Consider the following 9,236-nt stretch of genomic DNA (forward strand, 5'->3'; position numbering starts at 1 on the left):
TCCTGTTTCCAAGTTTTCCTGCAGACCTGGCTCTAGATCCTGCACCCTGGATCCTATTTCTGGGTTCTCCAGGGTCTCGGCTCCAAATCTGGACCCTGGATCTGGTTTCTGAGCTTTCCAGCAGACCTGGCTCCGGATCAGGCCCCCCGGATCCAGTTTCCAGGTTTTCTGGTGGACCCGGCTTCGGATCCAGTCCTCCGGATCTGTTTTCCAGGTTTTTTTTCAAACCCAGCTCTGGATCTGGACCCCCGGATCCAGTTTTCAGGTATTGCTGCAGACCATACTCCAGATCCAGCTTCCAGGATCCAGTTTCTGGGTTTTCCAGCGGACCCTGCTTTGGATCTGGCCCCCAGATCTGGTTTCCCGGTTTTCCGGCAGACCCGGCTCCAGATCCAGCCCCCCAGATCTGGTTTCTGAGTTTTCCTGCGGATGAGGCTCTGGATCTGGACCCCCAGATTCAGTTTTTGGGTTTTCCTGTGGACCAGGCTTTGGATCCAGCCCCCCGGATCCAATTTCTGGGTTTTCCGGCAGACCCAGCTCTGGATCCAGCTCTCCAGATCAGGTTTACGGGTTTTCTGGTGGACCCGGCTCTGGATCCGGGCCCCTGGATCCTGTTTCCATGTTTTCTGGTGGATCTGGCTCCAGATCTGGCCTCCGGATGTGGTTTCTAGGTTTTCCGGTAGACCTGGCTCTGGATCCAGCCCTCCGGATCCTGTTTCCGGGTTTTCCAGTGGTCCTGGCTCTGGATCCAGACCCCGGATCCAGTTTCCAGGTTTTCTGCTGGAACCCGCTCTGGATCCGGTCCATGGATCTGGCTCCTGGATTTTCCAGCAGACCCAGCTCTAGATCAGGCCCCCCAGATCCATTTTACGGGTTTTCCGGCAGACCCTGCTCTGGATCTGGCTCCCCGGATCCTTTTTCTGGGTTTTCCAGTGGACCCTGCTCCAGCTCCTGCCTCTGGATCCAGTTTCAGGGTTTTCTGGTTTACCCAGCTCCGGTTCCAGCCCCCACATCCAGCTTCCGAGTTTTCCAGCAGGCTTGGCTCTGGCCCCTCGATGCAGCTTTCGGGTTTTCCGGCAGACCCAGCTCTGGCCCTGGCTCTGGCCCTTGGATCTGGTTTCCAGTTTTCCGGTGGACTCGGTTGTGGCTCTGGCCCCTGGATCCAGTTTCTGGGTTTTCCAGCAGATCCGGCTCCGGCTCTGGTTCCTGGCTCCTGTTTCTGGGTTTCTGGCGGACCCAGCTCCAGCCCCCAGTTCCGATTTCCGGGTTTTCCAGTGGACCCAGCTCCAGATTCGGCCCCCTTCCTCCTGTTTAAATGTTTTCTGGGGGACCCGGCTCCAGATCTGGCTGCCCGGATCCTGTTTCCGGGATTTCCAGAGGACCAGGCTCCGTATCCGGCCCCTGGATCCAGTTTCCGGGTTTTCCTGTAGAGGTGGCTCCAGATCTGGACCTCCAGATCTGGTTTCCAGGTTTTCCGGTGGACCCGGCTCCGGATCTGGCCCCCCAAACCTGGTTTCTGTGTTTTCTGGTGGACCCGGCTCCGTACCCAGCCCCCAGATCTGGTTTCCAGGTTTTCCGGTGGACCCGGCTCCGGATCCGGCCCTCCGGGTCTGGTTTCTGGGTTTTCTGGCAGACCTGGCTCTGGATTCGGCCCTCCAGATCTGGTTTCCGGGTTTTATGGCAGATGCAGCTCCAGATCCAGCCCCCTGCATCCTGTTTAAATGTTTTCCGGTAGACCCGGCTCCAGATCCGGACCCTGGATCCTGTTTCCAGGTTCTGCAGTGGTCCTGGCTCCGGATCTGGACCCCAGGACCCGGCTTTTGGGTTTTCTGGCAGAACTCGCTCTGGATCCAGCCCCCAGATCCAGTTCCCAGGTTTTCCAGCAGCCCCCCGGATCCAGTTTCTGGGTTTTCCTGCAGACGGGTATCCAGATTGGGACTTCTGGATCTAATTTTCAGATTTTGCTGTGGACCATGCTCCAGATCCAGCCTCTCTTATCCGGTTTGCGGGTTTTTCGGTGGACCCAGCTCCAGATCTGGCCCCCAGGCCTGGTTTCCAGGTTTTCCGGCAGACCCGGCTAAGGATACAACCTCCCAGATCTGGTTTCCGGGTTTTCTGGTGAACACAGCTCCGGACCCGGCCCCTGGATCCGTCTTATGGGTTTTCCGGTGGACCTGGCTCTGGATCCAGTCCCTGGCTCCGGTTTCTGGGTTTTCCAGCAGACCCGGCTCCGTATCCAGCCCCTGGATCCATTTTCTGGACTTTCTGGCCAACCTGGCTCCGGCTCCAGCCTCCCGGATCCTGTTTCCAGGTTTTCCAGTGGACCTGGCTCTAGAACCGGCCACCAACTCCAGTTTCCATGTTTTCTGGAGGACCCAGCTCCGGATCCAGCCCTCCAGATCTGTTTTCCCAGTTTTCTGGCTGACCCGGCTCCAGATCTGGCCCTTCGCATCCTGTTTAAAAGTTTTCCAGTGGACCTGGCTCTGGCTCCGGCTCCCCGCATCAAGTTTCTGGGTTTTCAGCGGACCCGTCACTGGATCCGGCCCCCCAGATCCGGTTTCCAGGTTTCCCAGCAGACCTGGCTCCGGATTCGGCCCTCTGGATCTGGTTTCCAGTTTTTATGGCAGACCTGGCTCCAGATCCAGCCCCCTGCATCCTGTTTAAATGTTTTCCAGTGGACCAGGCTCTGGATCCGGCCCCTGGATACGGTTTCCTGGTTTTCTTGTGGAACCCACTCTGGATCCGGGCCCTGGATCTGGCTTCCATGTTTTCCCGCAGACTGAGCTCTGGATCAGGCCCCCTGGATCCGGTTTTCTGGTTTTCCTGCAGACTCGGCTCTGGATCTGGCACCCTAGGTCCTATTTCCAGGTTTTCCAGGGTTCCAGCTGCTAATCCGGACCCTGGATCCATTTTACAGGTTTTCTGGAGGACCCAGCTCCAAATACGGCCCCCCAGATCCAGTTTCCAGGTTTTCCGTTGGACCTGGCTCAAGCTCTAGCCCCTGGATCTGGCTTCCAGGATTTCCAGTGGACACAGCTCTGACTCTGGCTCTGGCCCCCTGATCTGGTTTCCAGGTTTTCCAGCAGACCCAGGTCAGGCTCTGGCCCCTGGATCTGGTTTCCGGGTTTTCCAGCAGACCTGGCTCCGGAAACAGTCCCCTGCATCCTGTTTTTTGTTTTCTGGTGGACCCAGTTCCAGGTTCGGCCCTTTGGATCCTGTTTCGGGGTTTTCTAGTGGTCCCGGCTCGGGATCTGGACCCCAGATTCAATTTCCAGGTTTACTGGCAGAACCCACTCTGGATCCGACTCCCGGATCCAGCTCCCAGGTTTTCTGTCAGACCCAGCTCTGGATCAGGCACCCTGTATCTGGACCCCCCGATCTGGTTTCTAGGTTTTATGGTGGAACCCACTCTAGATCAGGCCTCCCAGATCCAGTTTTCAGGTTTTCCCACGGACGCAGCTCTGGATCCAGCAACTTGGATCCTATTTCCAGGTTCTCCAGGGTCCCAGCTTTGGCTCTGAACACCGGATCCAGTTTCTGGGTTTTCCAGTGGACCCGGCTCCAAATCCAGCCTCCCAGATCCTGTTTCTGGGTTCTGAAGCGGTCCTGGCTCTGGATCTGGACCCCGGATATGGTTTTTGGGTTTACTGGTGGAATTCACTCCAGATATGGCCCCCAGATCCAGCTCCCAGGTTTCCAACAGACCCAGCTCCAGATCCAGCCCCCCGCATCCAGTTTCTGGCTTTTCCTGCAGATTGTGACTTCCGGATCAGGTTTTCAGGTTTTGCTACAGACCGTGCTCTGGATCCAGCCTCCCATATAGTGTTTCCAGGTTTCAGGGTACCCTGCTTTGCATCCGGCCCCTAGGTCCGGTTTCTGAGTTTTGGGTGGACCCAGCTCTGGATCCGGCCCCCAGGTCCAGTTTCTGGGTTTTCCAGTGGGCCCAGCTAAGGATCCAGCCTCCCAGATCTGGTTTACAGGTTTTCTGGTGAACACAGCTCCGGATCAGGCCGCCGGATCCGTTTTATGGGTTTTCCTGCAAAACTGGCTCCAGATCTGGCCCCCCGGACCTGGTTTCTGGGTTTTCCAGTGGACTCAGCTCTGGATCCAGCCCTCTGCTCTGTTTTAGGGTTTTACAGTAGACCTGGCTCTGGATCTGGACCTTGGATCCGGTTTCTGGTCTTTCTAGTGCACCCAGCTCCAGCTCCGGCCACCCGGATCCTTGCTCCGGCCCCTATAGCCTGCAGTGGGCCTCCAGGTGGGATCTTCCCAGCCTGGCACAGCTGCCCAAGGTGCCTGGTGGGAAGGGGAACCAGGGAAATGTGGTGGGGGGTGGTGACAGATGGATGCTAAAGCCTGGGTAGAGGGGCACTTTTCTGAGGCTTCAGCTGGAGGACTTGGGATGGGGCACTTTTTGGAGGCTTAAGACCCTGGTGCTTGTGCGGGTGCTGTGTCAGTCAACAGGGGCTTCCAGGCACAATGTCAACCCCATGTAGGCCTATAAGGACTCTCAGGCCCCAGGTAAACCCCATTCAAGCCTATGGGGACTTCTGGGCCTCAGGTCAACCCAATGCATTCCTATGGGGACTTTTGGGAACCAGGTTAACTGGATGCATTCTTATGGGGTTTTGTGGGCACAATGTCAACCCCATGCAAGCATATGGGGAATTTGGAGCACCAGGTCAACCCCATGCATTCAAGTGGGGACTTGCAGGCACCATGTCAACCCCATGCAACCAGTGGGTCATTCCAGGCACCATGACAACCCCATGCATTCCAAAGGGGGCGTCCAGGCACCATGTCCATGCCATTCAAGCCTAAGGGGACCCCCACCTCACCTTTCCCACCCGCCTACATCCAGACCGGACTGACTGTTTTTGATCTAGGAAGCTAAACAGGCCCAGGCTCAGTTTGTGCCTGGATGGGAGACTGCCTGGGGGTCCCAGGTGCCATTGGCTGCCTGCCCTTTTGTGCCAGAGAGGGACGGAGCTGGCCCTGCCCTTGCCTGAGCCCAGACAGCAGGATGGGGCCCCGGACCATCAGGCCGCCTGGCAAGCCTTGGGATCACCACCATGAGGAGTTGATTGGGCCGCCTCTGAATGCATCTGCAAGCCTCTGCTTGCTGCTGACCCCTGGAGCCTGCAGTGGGCTTCTGGGTGGTGTCTTTCCAGCCTGGCAGGGCTGCCTGAGGTCCCTGGGGGCAAGGAGAACCCAGGAAGTGTGAGGGGGGACCGTGACAGATGGAGGCTAAAGTCGGGGTGGGGGGGCATTTTTCTGAGGCTTAAACCGGTCGGGAGGGTTCAGGGGGGCTCTTTTTGGATGCTTAAGACCCTGGTGGTTGTGCGTGTGCTGTGTCTCTACCTTTGGTACTTGATTGGGAGTGAAACACTAGGCGGCAGGAATTACGAACACCAGGTCAACCCAATGATTTTCAATTGGGAGTTTCTGGCACCAGGTCAACCCCATGCATTCCTATGGGGACTTTCGGGCCCCAGGTCAACCCCATGCATTTGAAACGGGGCTTCCAGGCACCTTGTCCATCCCATTCAAACCTATGGGGACGCCTGCCTTACCGATCCCCCCAGCCTACAGCCAGACCGGACTGACTGCATCTGATCTTGGAAACTAAGCTGGCTTGGGCTTGGTTCATGCCTGGATGGGAGACCGCCTGGGAGTCCCGGGTGCTGTCGGCCCTCCGCCCATTTGTGCCACAGTGGGATGGAGCTGGCCCTGCCCTTGCCTGGGCCCAGGCAGCGGGATGGGGCCCTGGACTGGCCATCTGCCCAGCAACCCTTCGCAGCAGTGCCTTGTGGAGTTGATGGGGCCACCTCCAAATCCACCTGCAAGCCTCTGCTTGCTACTGCCCCCTTGAGCCTGTGGTGGGCCTCCGGGTGGTGTCTTTCTGGCCTGGCAGGGGTGCCTGGGGGTAAGCAGAACCAGGAAAGTGTGAGGGGGGTCCCTGACAGATGGATTCTAAAGCCAGGGTGGAGGCGCACTTTTCCAAGGCTTAAGCTGGGGGCTTTCGGGGGGGGGGCACTTTTTGGAGGCTTAAGACCCTGGTGGTTGTGCGGGTGCTGTGTCTGCAGCTTCAGTTCTTGATTGGGAGTGAAACACCGGGCGGCAGGAATTCCAGACACCAGGTCAACCCCATGCATTTGTATGAGGACTATAGGGCCCCAGGTCAACCCCATGCAAGTCAAAGGGGACTTCCATGCACAATGTCAACCCCATGCAAGCCTATGAGGACTTTCGGGGCTCCAGGTCAACCCCATGCAAGCCTATGGGGGCTTCCAGGCACAATGTCAACCCTATGAAAGTCTATGGGGAATTTTGGAACCCAGTTCAACCCCATGCAACCCTATGGGGGCTTCCAGGCACAATGTCAACCCCATGCAAGCCTATGGGGACTTTTGGGCCCAAGGTCAACTCCATGGAAGCCTATGGGGGCTTCCAGCCACAATGTCAACCCTCATGAAAGCCTATGGGAACTTTTGGGCACCAGGTCAACCCCATGCATTGCAGTGGGGACTTCCAGTCACCATGTGAACCCCATGCATTCCAATGGGGACTTCCAGGCACCATGTCAACCTCATGCATTCCATTGGGGGCTTCCAGGCACCATGTCCGTGCCATTCAAGCCTAAGGGGACCCCCGCCTCACTGTTCCAACCTACCTATGTCCAGACCAGACTGATCATATTTGATCTAAGAAGCTAAGCACGCCCAGGCTAGGTTTGTGCCTGGATGGGAGAATGCCTGGGGGTGCCATTGCCTACCTCCCCTTTTGTGCCAGAGCGGGACAGAGCTGGCCCTGCCCTTGCCTGGGTCCAGGCAGCGGGATGGGGCCCAGGACTGGCCGGCCACCTGGCAAGCCTTGGCAGCACCGCCACGTGGACTTGATGGGGATGCCTCCAAGTCCACCTACAAGCTGCTGCTTGCTGCTGCCCCCTGGAGCCTGTGGTGGGCCTCCGTGTGGTGTCTTTCCGGCCTGGTGGGGCTGCCAGAGGTGCCTGGTGGGAAGGGGAACTGGGGAAGTTTGAGGGGGGGCTGTGAGAGATGGAGGCTAAAGCCGGGGTGGGGGGGCACTTTTCCGAGGCTTAAGCTGGGGGGTTTCGGGGGGGCACTTTTTGGAGGCTTAAGACCCTGGTGGTTGTGTGTGTCCTGTGTGTGCATCCTTGGTATTTGATTAGGAATGAAACACCAGGCGGCAAGAATTCCGGACACCAGGTCAACCTCATGCAAGTCAATGGGGAGTTCCAGGAACAATTTAAACCCCATGCAAATCTATGGGGACTTTCGGGGCCCAACTCAACCCCATGCAAGTCAAAGGGGGCTTCCAGGCACGATGTCAACCCCATGCAAGGTTATGGGCACTTTTAGGCCCCAGGCCAACCCCACGCAGGCCTATGGGGGCTTCCAGGCAAAATTTCAACCCCATGCAAGCCCAAGGGGACTTTCAGTCTCCAGGTCAACCCCATACAAGTTAATGGGGGCTTCCAGGCACAATGTCAACCCTCATGGTAGCCTATGAGCACTTTCGGGCACCAGGTAAACCCCATGCATTCCCATGGGGGTTTGCTGGCACAATGTCAACCCCATGCAAGCTTATGGGGACTTTCGGGCCCCAGGTCAACCCCATTCAAGTTAATGGGGGCTTCCAGGCACAATGTCAACCCTGCTTTCTGCTGCCCTCTGGAGCCTACGGCGGGCCTCCGGGTGGTGTCTTCCCAGCCTGGCAGGGATGCCCGAGGTGCCTGGGGAGAAGGGGAACTGGGGAAGTGTGAGCGGGGGGCATGACAGATGGAGGTGGGGGGGGGGCACTTTTCTGAGGCTTAAGCCTGGGAGGGTCAGAGGGAGGCTTTTTGGAGGCTTGGTTCTGTGGGTGCTGTTGGACCCTTGGTACTTGGTTGGAAGTGAAACTCTGGGCGGCAGAAATTCCGGACACCAGGTCAACCCCATGCATTCCAATGGGAAGTTTCATGAACCAGGTCAAACCCAGTGCATTCCCATGGGGGTTTGCGGGCACCATGTCAACCCTATGCAAACCTATGGGGAATTTCAGGCACCAGGTCAACCCCATGCATCACAGTGTTGACTTGCAGGCACCATGTCGACCCCATGCATTCCAATGGGGACTTGCAGGCACCATGTCAACCCCATGCATTCCAATGGGGGCTTCTAGGCACCATGTTCACCCCATTCAAGCCTATGGGGACCCCCGCCATACCGTTCCCACCCACCTATGGACAGACTGGAGTGATTGCTGTCTCTAGTGGGTTATGGAATAGAGAAGATCCCACACAACTTACTGATTCCTTTGATGCACTAGCTGGGGAAATTTTCAGCTAATTGCACAATTTCACAATGATTTCACACTTAATTTATACAACAGTTTTATTTTAAGAAATACCATAAACATAAAAAACACAATAACTATATATATAAGGAACAATACTCTAAATGCACTTCTTTAAAACAATTACAATTACAACTAACTATATATTTTGAACAAGAAAAGTTATCATCATATTATACTTACAATCCTGGAATTCCAAGAAACCAAACACCTAAATATGGTTTCATTCCTCAGTAAAACAATTTAATGGGCTGGCCTCAGTAGTACGGTTCAATAAGTTGGCCAGAGCAGTGATAAGAACAAGTCCTCTTCCTTCGGTCCCACTTGGGTGCTCCGTGGCTTCAGCTTGAACCTAGAGATTCGTGTTCATGGAGAGGATGGTTCAGGTGATCGGTCTGATCCGGCCTACACTTGTGATTCTTCCTTCAGTTTTCTGCAAGTGAGGTTACCTCCAAATTAGGACTGCAGGTTACAGTTTTTATTGGGTAAGTTGCCATCTTGGGACCCTCCTACCCAAACCTGTCACTACTCCCAAATTTGGGCTCGGATCTTACTCAACAGGTTTTCTGCTAGGTGGTCAGTTTCTCTTCCGCAACGGAATTTGTCCGCTGACTATTTAGTTTATCTTATATTTTGCTTCAGGAGATTTTCCATACCACTGCGGTGTCCTTTCCTTTACAACCCCCTTTCAAAAAGCTTCTAGGGGTTTGCTCTCTCTGAAAGTTTGCTTAAGGGTCATTTTTTTCTGGTCCTTAAGATAACTTGTTAAAGGCCTCTAGAGATAAGATCCAGGAGACAAGACTTGAAGCATCTTTGTAGTAAGGCCAGGTAAAACAATGAACCTAGATAAGAAGATGAACCTCACCTTTTTCTAAACTGGC

The 9,236-nt window shown here is 55.7% G+C and overlaps 1 pseudogene; it reads right to left on the reverse strand.

The window, feature by feature from the left end:
* Window positions 1–667: 667 nt before the first annotated feature.
* Window positions 668–9,236, reverse strand: part of LOC109281550 (uncharacterized) — a 17,269-nt pseudogene continuing 8,700 nt past the window's right edge.

This window comes from Alligator mississippiensis, chromosome 13, assembly GCF_030867095.1.
Source record: "Alligator mississippiensis isolate rAllMis1 chromosome 13, rAllMis1, whole genome shotgun sequence".
NCBI classification, from domain to species: Eukaryota; Metazoa; Chordata; order Crocodylia; family Alligatoridae; genus Alligator; species Alligator mississippiensis.